Source organism: Ostrea edulis, chromosome 4, assembly GCF_947568905.1.
Source record: "Ostrea edulis chromosome 4, xbOstEdul1.1, whole genome shotgun sequence".
NCBI classification, from domain to species: domain Eukaryota; kingdom Metazoa; phylum Mollusca; class Bivalvia; order Ostreida; family Ostreidae; genus Ostrea; species Ostrea edulis.
The window spans coordinates 43,787,544-43,801,520 of NC_079167.1; the positions used below are offsets into that span (position 1 = coordinate 43,787,544).

Genomic DNA, 13,977 nt, shown 5'->3' on the forward strand with positions numbered 1-13,977 from the left:
AAACTTTTACGTCGAATTCGAATTACCCCGATCTGTACAGCAGGGGGTCAATCTCGGTTGAATATTACACGCAGTTCCAACTTTAAAATATCTTGAATATCCACTTATGTCTTTTGAACAATTATTAAGAGTTGACAAGTCCCTAAATAAGGACCATTCCAAGAAAAACTTCACGTTTCTATCACTTGTCAGCCATATCTGTTTACCCACGAAACTTTGATAAGGTCCGGGCTGAATATTTATTTTTCACTATCAAATTAAAAAAATAATAATTCCACGTTTACACTTGATAAAAAAAATCTAGATAAGTCAAAAATGTTCTAAATAAATACTTTTTTCTTCGAAAATTACAATTTACGCAAGTTTTGGATCATTTTACATTTTTTACGCCAAGGGAGGTAACTCAAATTACTGGTTTTTTGGCTACTTCTGTCAGTAAATCCTCAACAACAGCATTGTTTCCCAGCAATTTTATTGTTTCATCTTAATTATTAAGGAATTTCCTTCAAATATTGTTTATACTTTCTGGACAAATTTTATTGTATTGGGTGTTATTTAACTTTACAAAATGATCATTTTCTATAGATTATATAGTGTCCTCGAATTTATGAAATAGGCCAAGTTTTGGCATCTAACAATGTTTTTGTGAAATTCACTTTATATACGATGAAATTGGCGTGTGACCTTAACTTTTATTGGGTATGAATACAATTTTGGGAAATTGCATGTGCCAGCCGTATTATAGCTACTGCCTGATATCTCCGTGGACGGCCTCTTAATTCGAATTAATTTAATGAGCATTATTTTACTTCGCATCAAATTTGATGCGAAGTAAAATTTAATGCGCATCCGTGTGAACAAGGCATACGACTAATGCCTCGTTCACACGAAGAGTTTAATTCGCATTAAACGTAAGTTAATGCGAATTAAATCTGAACCGCGTTCACACGGAGATTTAATGCGCATTAGTTTACTTCGAATTAAGGTAGCGACGGAAAGCAACCACGTGATCAGTAAAAATTGTGTATTTTCACGTGAATTCATTTTCCGGAATTCCTTACTCCGTCATAGAATAGTCGAAAAACAAAAAGGGGTTCCGAAAGTGTTTTGTTGCTGTGACTGACTCGCCTACAGAAAATATGCACATACCACATAAGTATAACGTAAATGTCTGTAATAATGGTAGATCAAATGTTTCAATCTGTGTGAAACTTTTTGCTAATCGAAATGTTAAACCAACCATCAATCCACGTACATTGATGCGCTGGTGGGCGGTAAATCTAGTACTGCCGACTCCCGACTCCCGATGGTCCCGGATTGCGATGTTTTAAAGATAATATTAAAACCAGCCAACAGAATTACTTCATACTTCTCGGGAACAATCTTTATGTCCAAATTGATTCACACAATTAAAAAAAAACCAATAACAATAAGTATAAATTCTTAAACTTGAAATGTCACCTACTCAAAAGCGGTAAATCTAGTACTGTGTTATAAATACAAAAACCGAAAACGGTCACTTTTCATTCAATGCATGATTTAAAAAGATACTTAAAAACATAATTTAAAAAGAAAAAAAAAAAACGATGTTGAATAAATATTTATGTTTTATCAGAAGTATTTCTTCTTTTTCACAGTTTTAATGATTCCAAAATATACATGTAGGCCTATATAGCGTACTGCCGACTCCCGATGGTCCTGGATTGTTTATAGATAATATCAAAACCATACCAACAGAATAACTTCTGATCATTTCTTCTCGGGAACAATCTTTATGTCCAAATTGGATCCACACAATAAAAAAAAAAAACCAATGATATATAGATAAATTCTTAAACTTGAAATGTTGCCTCCTCAAAAGTGGTCATTTATAACAAATTTTTCCACTTCGGATGAAAGTGAAAACCTTTACATAGCAAATTAGTTTAATTACCATCTGATGCGAGGCAAACCCGCATTGCCTATAAATTTTGAACAACAAATCCTAGGTGTAATAAATTTTTCGGGGGGGGGGGGGGGGGTGTTGGGGGTGTTAATGGGAACAAATCAATAAAAAAAATGACATTTCGAAATTCAAGGGGTGTTTCTATTATTTAAGAGAAAATCTATCATTTAAAAATAGTATATATTTGTATCTAAAATCAAATATTTTTATTATATTATATTTGCGTTTGAATTTTCTTTCTTCCCCAGCAAAACAATATCTAATAAGAATTTTGAAGGACCAATTTTACATGAAGATAAAGAAATTAATTTATCTTTTAGTTTTGTCAGCCAAGTTTAAAAGTTCCAGAACAACAAGAAGTAGCGATAGTGGCATTTTATATTTACCCAAAAGTTCGAACTGAATATAATAAACGGTCCTGAGTCTGTCAGAAGCTGTGGTTCTATTACCTCTATTAAATCAGCATATTTGCAGCATTATTACTCAAATAAGTGATATATAGATATGATGTATATGTTTTTTAGGTCTCCCCCCCCCCCCCCCCCCCCCCCCCCCCCCCCCCCCCCCCCCAGTGATATCGTGTGTATATTTTATGTATATATTTTATATTATGTTATCTATTTTTCTATTCTCATCATTTTATTTGTCTGTCTGAATATGTTTGATGCAGGACCACAATGTAAACTAGTCATTTGTACTAATTCTGCTATCCTGTCTAAATAAAAGAATTTATTATTATTATTATCTTGATTTTCTAATGATTACACTAAGCGCACGGTACTGGTGTCACTTTACGTTACGCTTATAACGTCATAAATTGTGGCAAAATATAATCACGAAAGCAACGTCATATTTTTAACAAATTCATTATCTTCAAGCTATACTATCATAACTAAAGCACATGCATGATTTAATGTTTAAAATTCAAAATAAATCTTTGTACGTGTATAGTGTACATTCATAAAAATTATGAATTGTTAGAAATACTCCAAAGTATACGTACTGTATTTATTTCACCGTGCCTACAACAGTAGGCATGTCGTATGAAATAAGGGTAACCTTATTCGGTAGGTTTCGCTTCGCTTCGGTAGATTTTGTTTCATTTCGATTTCGATTCGCATTTTACAGGTAACCATCCCATGAAATAAGGCTTGCAATTCTTATGAATGACCTCTGAGAAAATGAGCGGGATCAAAAGATCGATGTGGGATAAAAATCTAAATTTCAAATAGTTATGTGGAAGGGGTGGGGTGTTTAAAAACTCCCGTACGTTTCTGTCATCCGACATCGATCACGCTCTAGTGAAGAAAAAACAACAACCAGACGCATAGAAAGTATATGTAGTTTTGCGCTTTATAAATGAATAATATAAATAACCCACGGTGAGTTGAAGTGAGAGTTAAAAACCTCCAAATAATTATTACATTTTAACGTTTTAATGTTCACTTTCATTTGTGAATAAACAGTAGAAAAGGTATACAGATTGTTATTTATACACACACACACACACACACACACACAGAGAGATATATATATATATTATATGATTTTCACATGTATCGTTTAGATCCTAGGGGTAAACGTAAGGTTTTGGGTGTTATAATTGTTTGTTTGTGCTTATATATATATATATTATATATATATATATATTACTTGTGAATCAATTAGTTTCAATATATATCATATTTAGTTTTGAAGTGGGTGGTCTCGTGAAAACTATGTGAATTTAGATTTTTTTGTCAGACGTTGAACTTTTGATCTAATAATCTTGCTATTCATATGTGGAAATCTTGATCTGTATTCGATAATCTTGATATCTATATGCGAAAATTTTGATTTATATGCGAATATGCGTATTATTTTAATTTACTCTACGAGAGAGAGAGAGAGAGAGAGAGAGAGAGAGAGAGAGAGGCTTCCTCTACTCTTCTGGAGTACCAACGCATGTGGGCGAAATATTCCAGGGGCAATCGCTCACACCCGCCAGAGATCACCTGGGTCCTAAATATAACAGTGAGGTTGTTCAACACATCACTGATACTCTAACATGATTTTGACATTCAATTCATTTAAGTTTGTGACATATGTATATATTTTTCTTTCATTGGAATGTGTGGGGTGGGGGGGGTGGGGGGGGTACATAAGATATAACACGCTATATATATCCACCGTTCAGGTGCCTATGCTCACTTCCAACTCCTAGGGGATGCTACAGGCTGGTGCATGTTGGAAACTGTAGGAGGGTCCACAGTTTGCTCTGTACTTGCTCTTTAAACCAGGTAGCACGCAGGAGACAGGTGAGATGCGCAGAGATATCTCCCCCCTTAGAACGTGATCACCCGTTCAGGTCCAGGCAACTATGTCCACATAGGGCCCCCTGTGTTGGTCCTACGTTGGTAGTCAAACTGGCCGCCTTCCCAGTTCCCCACAAAAATTTGCATGCGACCCTTTCCGCCATATATGTAAATTTGCACCCTGTTTCTGATTACGATTAATAAATATTAAAATTTGTATCACTCTTGTTAATCCAGCTAGCTAAACAGTCTATGCGGGATTACAGGGCAGCCACCCAAGCTTCGACATAGCTACTGGGTTTATTCAGCATATTAGGGCAAGGTCAACTATTCAATTCAGGCCAAATGTCTCACGGCTGGTAGTGCTGTATATTTATTAAAGTTTAATTTTAGCAGAGTACCTCCTCTAGTTAAATTTAAGACATCCGTGGTCAGGTCATGGTCAATGAAGCCAATTCTTTTATCAATTTTTGAAATTATGCATTTCACCTACAATCAATAATGACTAAATCCATGCGTACATCTAGCATGTGTACATCAACAATATCAAATACGAATCAAATATTATGGAATATTAATCGAGATTTATATATCGAATATAAATAACAAGGTTACCAAATGTAAATAAATAACAAGATTATCGAATATAAATCAAACTTTTCGCATATAAATATTAAGATTATCGAATATAATTAAAATGTTCTCATATGAATAACAAGATTATCGAATATGATTAAAGAGTTTCGTAAATAAATCAAGATTTGTATAATATTGCAACGTTTTACACACCGTAAGTGTTACACACCGCAAGTGTATCTGTTCAAAGCTGAATTTTTATATGCATACATACAGTAGTACATGCAACAAAATGTAGTCTGTATAATTGTCATTTGATAAAGTCAATTAAAGTACATGTACCAGATCTAGAGTAAAACATATCTATGAGATACACATGCTATAGCTTAAAGGGACTGATTCACGATTTTCCTCCAAATTTTGTTTTTCACATTAAATGTTCAAAATCTACAATCTAGTATGTTTAAAAGGTTTCACAAAAATTGAGGTTAATCATCATGACATAAGCTCATTATAGAGAGTTTATTATTTGTTTTGAAAACAAAGATTGAGGTGTGCTATTGTTTACGGGGTTTTCAAAATAAATGGATATTGATCCAAGTTTATTATATATATCACATCTCAAGTATACTTTAGGTAAAATGTGTCATTTTAAAGTTAAAATTTGTGATTGTACAAAATGAAGATGCTTGAAATTACAAAATTGACGTTTCACTGGTTTGTTTGTGTACATAAAAAGACTCGAGTCTTTGTTTACATAACACAGAATCAAAGCTAAAATATTGCTCTGGTAGCAGTGAACCAGTCCCTTTAAATACCTTGTTTACTGTTTTTAAAAATCATTTTAATTTAGATCATTTTAAAAAAATAATAGCAACATTTTACGTTTAGCTGGACGTAGGTTGTGTACATTGACGTCGCGTCATTGCGCGACAAAATCACATGGGACATTTATTTGGACATTAAGTATCTTTTCGTTTTCCTAAATGGACGCGGGATAAAATGAAATGTTGTATATTCTATATAGTAAATTTTATGTACTTTCTGTAAGTTATATTCATTAAGATATTCGCGTTGGAATAATGCTTAGAAATAAGACATAAAATGGTAGAATTGTTAAAAAAGCGCGGTATTTGTAGAATAAGGACATTTCACTGGACACCGATAAAATTAATCTACTTCATGGATATACTCAGAATTATATAATACTGGCAGACACTGTGCTCCACGATACATGTACATTATAAATGTAACAAGGATAGTCAACTTCCCCCTGTATTAGGCATGCTACTGGTCATGATGATTTGCATTTGCAGTCTATCTACAAACACGGGACACCACTGACAGGCACTGTCTTTGCCATTTTTAAGGTCGCTATATCAATTCTATGAACTGAATGTTTAAAGTAGTTGGTTTATGGTTTTTAGATAAGGACGTCACAATCATACACCAATTCTTACGTTATTTGGGACAAAATCAATCATTTTATTAATCTGTGGATAAAGCGTGTGCGTATTTCATGTAACGCGGGACAACGAAAAATGACGACATCTGCGTGTATATAACTCCGTTATTGATAATATAATGCGTGTAAATTATATTTTATATAAGCTATTATCATTATTTATATATTTTCCTTGCCATTGATGTATAAGACTTTTAATAATCCGCAAAAATATACATCTGTGTAAACATAGCGGAAGCATTTTCTTATGCACGTATGAAAGTAACACCAGTACCGTGCGCGACGTCATAAAATTTACACATATTAAGGCTCAGAATTTGTTATATAACTGTTAATTAAATAATCAAAACATTGTTAAAAATCATATATCAACAAAAACATATACATTTTGAATATTTTCTGTTATTATAAAAAAGAATTAGATACCGTATCTTTTATTTTAGAATTATTTTTTGCAATAAATAAACGTACATTGAACCAAAATAGAACACATGATTTAGTACTTTTGACTAAAAAAAACATAACAAATAGAACAATCTGTAAAATAGAATATTTTTTCAAGACAATTAGTAATAAATGTGTAATTAAAATTCATCAAATTAAATTTAATTTGTAATGAGGGCTCTGCGGTAGAACTGCGTCCACGTCGTAGAATCGGGGAAAACACATAATTTATGTAGCTTAGAGTTCTGCCATAATTTAGAAACACAAAGAATGCCTAATAATGGTAAATTTTATTAATTTTTAAAAGTAATTTGTTTCCGTTATAATGGTAATTTTCTTTGGATCATATTAATTGTGTTATGAGCTATGTTTGTTAACCGTACCTGTATCGGTGTCCGTTTTCGGTTTTTGTATTTATAACACAGTACTGATTTACCGCTTTTGAGTAGGTGACATTTCAAGTTTAAGAATTTATACTTATTATTATTGGGTTTTTTTTAATTGTGCGAATCAATTTGGACATAAAGATTGTTCCCGAGAAGTATGAAGTAATTCTGTTGGCCGGTTTTAATATTATCTTTAAAACATCGCAATCCGGGACCATCGGGAGTCGGCAGTACTAGATTTACCGCCCACCTGATGCGCTACGTAAACGAAGTTGTTGATCGATGCATCGTAATGTCCGAGTGCTGCATGCTGCGAGATTAAATACTGTTTATACAGTCATTGAGAGGCTAAACAAAGTTTCTTGCAAGAAGAGGAAGTTGGTGGATGCATTCAACTTGGACAACGAAATCATAGTTTTGTTTGGTGAGTGAAAAAAAAGAATGCCATAAATTTGTATTCAAAAGTTCAACTCACATTTCCTCTGCTATTTCACAACGCAATTTATAATAACATCTGTAAGTTTAAACACACGACATACAGTAGATGTATTATTTTGTATGTATATATGTATTCCATATGTGCATAAAATATAACTCCCACCTGTGCATGTGATTGTAAACGAACGGATGTCATGTAAATGTATACCACATTTGTAAACATGGGCTCTCACAACTTTTTTATTAAGAAAATATCGTTATGAAAATAACCGTTACGAAAATAACATACCTTGAACTACATGTATAAAAGTACTGAAAAACAAATATCTGTATAGACCTACTATCTGGGAGTATGAGGGAACCGGATAAAAAGTGGAGGGGGGGGGGGATGTGTTGAATTATAATTCCTTAGACTATAGTATACATATACTATTATTTTGAAATTTCAGTGACCTAAGAAATATATCAAACCTGAGGTTTCGTGTTTCACACAAACATGTAGGTTGGCAAAACCTTTTTAAATAATGTAAATTAATCACAGTCTGCATATGCCCTCTCATAGGCAGATGTATGCACTGTATGTATAAGCAAGATATGTATACTACACGTATGCCCTTCTCTTGACCCACATTTTGTAAATAAAACAGATATGATAAGTCTATGGCAGTTTATGAAAACATATATACATGTCATCTCATATTGCAATTTATAATTTTGAAACATCAGTATTTAAATTTTAACTGAATACATGTATGTGTTGAGACACAGTTTTAAAATTCACATTGTCTGACGAAGTATAATTACTCAATGGTATAATATAGACGTAACTGTGCAAATATCAATTATGATGATCTTTTTTCTAGGCATCAGCCTGAAGACCGAGGGAGGTTAGATAGGATCAGTGCAGGTTGAAATGGATTTCGAGTCAACAAGTATAACAGCAGGTACTATATTTTCTTTTGATAAACATTTGTAAAGACAATTCTGAGTATATCAGATATTCATCTTTTTTGCTATATTTAAATATATTTATCTATATTTTGAACAGGTACTCCATTTACAGTGATGATGACATATCCCTTGGACCCCCACAACTCCATAAATTTAAAAATGTTTGATCAAGTTCCGAAGATTAAAGAACTACTGCAAAATTTGGGACTGGATGAAAAACATTAATTCACTTATATGAGCTTAGAGCAGTGGATGTTGTACAACATACTTTAAACTAAATTGTGAATTTAAGGGAAAACAAGTACATGTACTCGTATATTACATGTACATGCCTTTTGAAAGACAATAATATTGCATAGATGTAAAGGAAATTTCAATGTTGATTATTCTTTCTTAGATATATTAGTAAAAAATGTGCACATGATAGAATATCAATTTTATAATTTCAATCAATGTGTTTGAACTTTCCTTGTAATTCAAAATTTAGTTGAAACATACATCATTGATACATTAATGTACATAAATTTTTTTTAGAAAAGTTTCATAATGGAACTAATTCACCCCCCCCCCCCCACCCCCCCCCCCCCCCCCCCCCCCCCTTATACATACAGTGAACATAGACCTTCACCTGGGGAAAACTTCAGTTAGTTAATGCAATATACATGTACATGCATTCTCAGTTATCCAATAGTGAGTTTTTGGTTCATTGTGAAACTACAATTAGAAATCTTAAACTTATGAAAGACACACCTATCTGTGAAGGCAAGATGACTCAGATGGACTTACATGTAGTGATCCATGGGCAGTCCATGGGTCTCTTTCCATTGATATTAATTATTTATTGAAATATGAAATGGTTATTTAAACATATTTGGTGTATTATACTGTATAGTGATATAAATTTCTATCAAAAAATATGTATAGGTAATAGATTTGGTCCAGTTATTACAAAAAATTGTATGAAAAATAACTAAATATTTAGGCAATCATTGTGAGTGCGAAAAGGTCAACTGCAATAGCACACACTATATATCATTCTTAAATGGCTCATAGAAACTTCTAGTATTGTGAGTTTGAATGCTCAATATTGTAATTTGGGAATGCTTAATCATTTAAGGTCAATAGTTTATCTCTGCTGACTGTATCTCTTAAAATTCATTTCTAGAAGGGAGGGGGTAGGGTTACAAAATCTGACATAGTTTCAGATTAAACCTCATTTGGTATATTTTTTTCTAGTCAATATTTTAGATACTATTTGACTTATTGTAAAAATGAAATAAAATCAGAAATTTTATGAGCAGAATTTTGTTGTTGTCAGACAATGTATGCCTGATAGTATTTGAGAAACGCCATATTTAGGGTAAATTTGGTCAATTGCCAAGTCGAATCATCCCAATGTTTTCCTTAGATGCATTTTGAATTTCTAATCAATTTTGATATTTTATCTGTTTGTGTTTAATTTACATAACTATATATGACAAACAATATTTCTGGTGTCAATAAAAATGTTATTGGCTTTTGTGTTAATTTCCTCAATTTTGGCATTTTTCGCCTTTAGGGGCTGCAAAAGAGGGGATTTCAATCTCGCTTTCCTCGAAAATTAACCTGATTACTTTTGTTGATTTTTTTATATGTTTTAGGATAAAGTCAAAATGTTATAATAAATAAAATTGAAAAAAATTCAATGAGCGGTGTTTTGGGGGCTAGCTATCAATAGCTACCTTAAAATTGACGTCGCGATTTAATGCGAATTAAATTTACTTCGCATTAGCTCCGTGTGAACGCTAAGCGAAGCTAATTCGCATTAAATGTACACGTATGCGTAATGGCCAATTTGGGTCACATGCATCATACCCATGGTCAGCTATATATATTAATGTTAGTTTTGTACGAAAAACTAAGCAAAATGATAATCACTAAAAACATGTACAAACAGCATGTCATTAGATAATGTCAGACGTAAATCTGTGCTCTGCATAGGCATACTGAGTAATACATGTGGAAGGAATTGTTTTTAAATACGACAACAATGTTTTAAAATAGTGATAATATGATTTTCTTTTTTACATTTTTTAAAACATATGCCGCTCATTGTTATTTTTTATACCATATGGCGTCATAGTAGACTTATAATACGTATTAGTAATTAAAAATTACGTCATAACAGTAGTCAGAGGAATGGGGAAAAAGACGTTCCGAAGTTTTAAAATTGGGCCCATGAAGAAACCATATATTGTCTAGATTGAATGCTGGTTATCGGAGGAAATAACAAGTAATTTCTTGGGAACATATAAATAAACACGACAAAAAACTCCTTATGTGTAGATCAGAATTATGTATGTAGGCCTAAATTGTAAACATGTAGTATACTACATGTAGGCCTATATAGCGTTTTGAACAATGAATTCTGTATCTACACAAAATTCATTAAAATATCTATAAAAATAATAACATAGTCTATTCTTTAATTTATTTCGCGCACCCTTTAATAGAGATGCATACGAATTTAATGCGCATTAGTTTACTTCGCATTAAATATTACCGCCGTGTGAGGTAGCAGGGGACAGTTTCGCACTATAGGCCCGGTCAACTTTTTCAAAAAATGGAATTGCCCTGTATTTGAAGTGATATTACATGTGTAAAAATGTATACAATAATTTTAGGATGCATGTCAAATGTAGCTGAGTGCTTAGTAAAAATGTTGATATACAACATGTAGGTGTCACCATGATTCCTAGTATATAGATGGGTGCAAATACGAAACTAAGACACGTGGTCAGTTGCTGAAGAAATTCCGGTGAAAACATGCAGGGTCTAGCAAAAGGTCTGTAGCTGTGAGGGAAGGTGGATGGCCCCATATGAGAGGTAGATTTTTGAGAAGGGCAGATAGGGTTCTTGATTGTGCACAGTGTCTAAATCCCCATGTTTGGTACTGTGATGGTGTGGGGGTGGTGCGGATTAGGCCAAATGAGGGAAAATCAAAGCAAAAAAGGGGAACCTGCTCAGAGCATGTTTTGTGCACCAGCACCAGTATTTATAGATTACATGTAATTTAGGGTCATAATTTATTAACTACACTAATATGAAATACAAGTATTGACATAAAAGGGAAATATGATTTTTCATTAGTCTGTCATAATCTGACTTTGGTGTATACCCCCTATCCACATGTTTCAAAACCAAAGAAACTGTCCCCTGCCACCTGAACGCTATTTAAAATTCGAATTAATTTAATGCGCATTATTTTACTTCGCATCAAATTTGATGCGAAGTAAAATTTAATGCGCATCCGTGTGAACGAGGCATAACTTTACATAGGAGATTTACTGGAATTTTCCAGTCTATTGTAAGAGCATTCACTGCAATGCAAAATAGTAAAGAAGAAAAAACAATAATGCTAAAAATTAAGCAGCAGAAAAGTTTTCAAGTCATTCATTTAAACTATTAAGATTGTAATAGAATTTAAGACTTGCGACTTTGCCGTAAGTTGTTTTGTAAAACGGGACCCAGGTCCTTCAATGGTTCCACGTTATTTTAATCCACTTACTTATTTGCTTAAATTGCATCGTATGTATTTGCGCAAAATACATTCAAATTGCTATAAATATACATATTGCTCAAACCATGGTTCAATGTTTTTACAGACGAAAAGCATTTATGATGTTTTCAAGAAGAGAACATAGGCCCTATACATGCGTGAAAATCAAAATACTGAACATGGGCATTGGCGGGTAAATAACAATGTATGACGTAATGTATTCGGGTTCCACGTCATTGTTGTATTGGGATTTTGTAGGCAACTCGATTTTACTGAAATACATCTTAAATTCGTTGTAACATATAATATAGTCTGTTCTACACTATGAATGATTTCTTTCCGTACACTTTACAATATGGTATTGACCGTTGTTTCTGGAAAACCATCAATTCTAAAATTACATCTGATTGCAAGATGCATAATTTTCAATATTTCGGTAGCCCTATGATGAATTATATATATATAGTCTTTTTGATAACAGTTGGCAAATATTTTGACAGTTGCATCAGTTGAATTGTTCATTTTTCAAAACATTCGTTTCTAAAACATTTCTGTTCCGAAACTGTTGGCGGTGGCAGACCTATTAAATTTTAACCATGCCATAAATTCATAATACATATTTTAATCTCTCACAGACGAACATATCAGGGAAGCTAGAAAAGAAGGAGGGAGAAAAGGGTTTAAAGGGGAGGCAAAAGTGAGTGGGACCTGGTAGTCAAGCTTGGCAAGGAAGGTGGGACTCGTACTATACTCGTGAGGTGGACATAGCATAGTGTTTCAGTAGTAGAGATATTACCTACATGGTTACATATGATGTATATCAATATAGTAAGAAGAATTACCCACATATATATCTATGTATGAATTATTCCTCATTTTATACAACTGAAAATATGGTAGATTTCAATTATTTTTTTAACGACTACAGTACTTACCTAGCAGCAAACTTCCGCCAGAGGTCGTTTTATACACAAACTAACCTCTTACGTAGGTGACGTAATGAGGCCTCGACCTAGCAGACGAAAACCTTTGGTGAATTACGAACCCGATGATTTGCTCATCCATTTTTTTCCCCCAATAATTCACATACTTTGCAATGTATAGAAGGAAATAATCAACCAAAGTTATTTCACTTTACATCATGCAAAATTTCAGGAAGATATCATTTACGGTTTTGAAGATATCTAAAAAAGAAAAGAAAAAAAAAACCGTCAAATTTGTCAGGAGTGTGACACTTTTAGTGTGACAAACTTTTACATGCATGTTTTTAATTTAAAGAAAAGAAATAATTGAAAAAACTAATATAGCAGAACTATTTTTTGCTTTCTATTTCTATACTATTTTTTCTTTCAGAAAAATAATAATTTGTCTAGCCTTGATTAAAGTTTTTTGCAAGGTTTAATTTTTTTTTTTTTTTTTTTTTTTTTTTTTTTTGAACTGCCGGTATCCTATTTATTTCAATGGAAATCACATTTATTCAAAAGCTTTGATTTCTTTTTTTAGAAGTAGATCTATGATTTTCAGATCAATATTGTTTTTGAGAAAAGATTAAGGGACCGTTCAATATTTATTTGGGGGGGGGGGGACCGGTGCATTCCATATTACCATTAAAAAAAGACCTATATCCTATTTTCTAAGGATGTCTGACTGTCTGTCATTTTGCATATTTTTTTTTTAATTACTGTTTTACTGAATCGCTGTCTCGTGTATATACATGTATTTTTCACATCTCAGTATTCTCTATCAAATTATCAAAGAATTTAAGATGTAGCCTACATGTGTTTAGATTTGTTTTGTTTTTTAAATTACCCTTAAAAAAAATGTCTCACAACTTCATGAGCGGAAAAAAATAAGTCTGTCTGATAATCAAATACCTATTACAAGGTCATAAGTATGTATTGAAGTTTTATAAACCATGGATGTACTTTACATATCAATTA

The 13,977-nt window shown here is 32.7% G+C and overlaps 1 protein-coding gene and 1 long non-coding RNA gene across 2 annotated transcripts in view; one reads left to right on the forward strand and one right to left on the reverse strand.

The window, feature by feature from the left end:
- The window catches only part of LOC125672143 (uncharacterized), a 171,405-nt gene extending 158,197 nt beyond the window's left edge, over nucleotides 1-13,208 (reverse strand). The window contains exon 1 of the mRNA XM_048908265.2: nucleotides 12,973-13,208. The gene's annotated coding sequence lies outside the window, so the exon portion shown is untranslated. The remainder of the gene's footprint in view (nucleotides 1-12,972) is intronic.
- On the forward strand, nucleotides 7,166-9,064 carry LOC125672145 (uncharacterized). The gene is made up of 3 exons (XR_007368861.2): nucleotides 7,166-7,534; nucleotides 8,412-8,492; nucleotides 8,597-9,064. It is a non-coding gene; the product is annotated as an uncharacterized LOC125672145 (long non-coding RNA).
- Nucleotides 13,209-13,977: the final 769 nt, after the last annotated feature.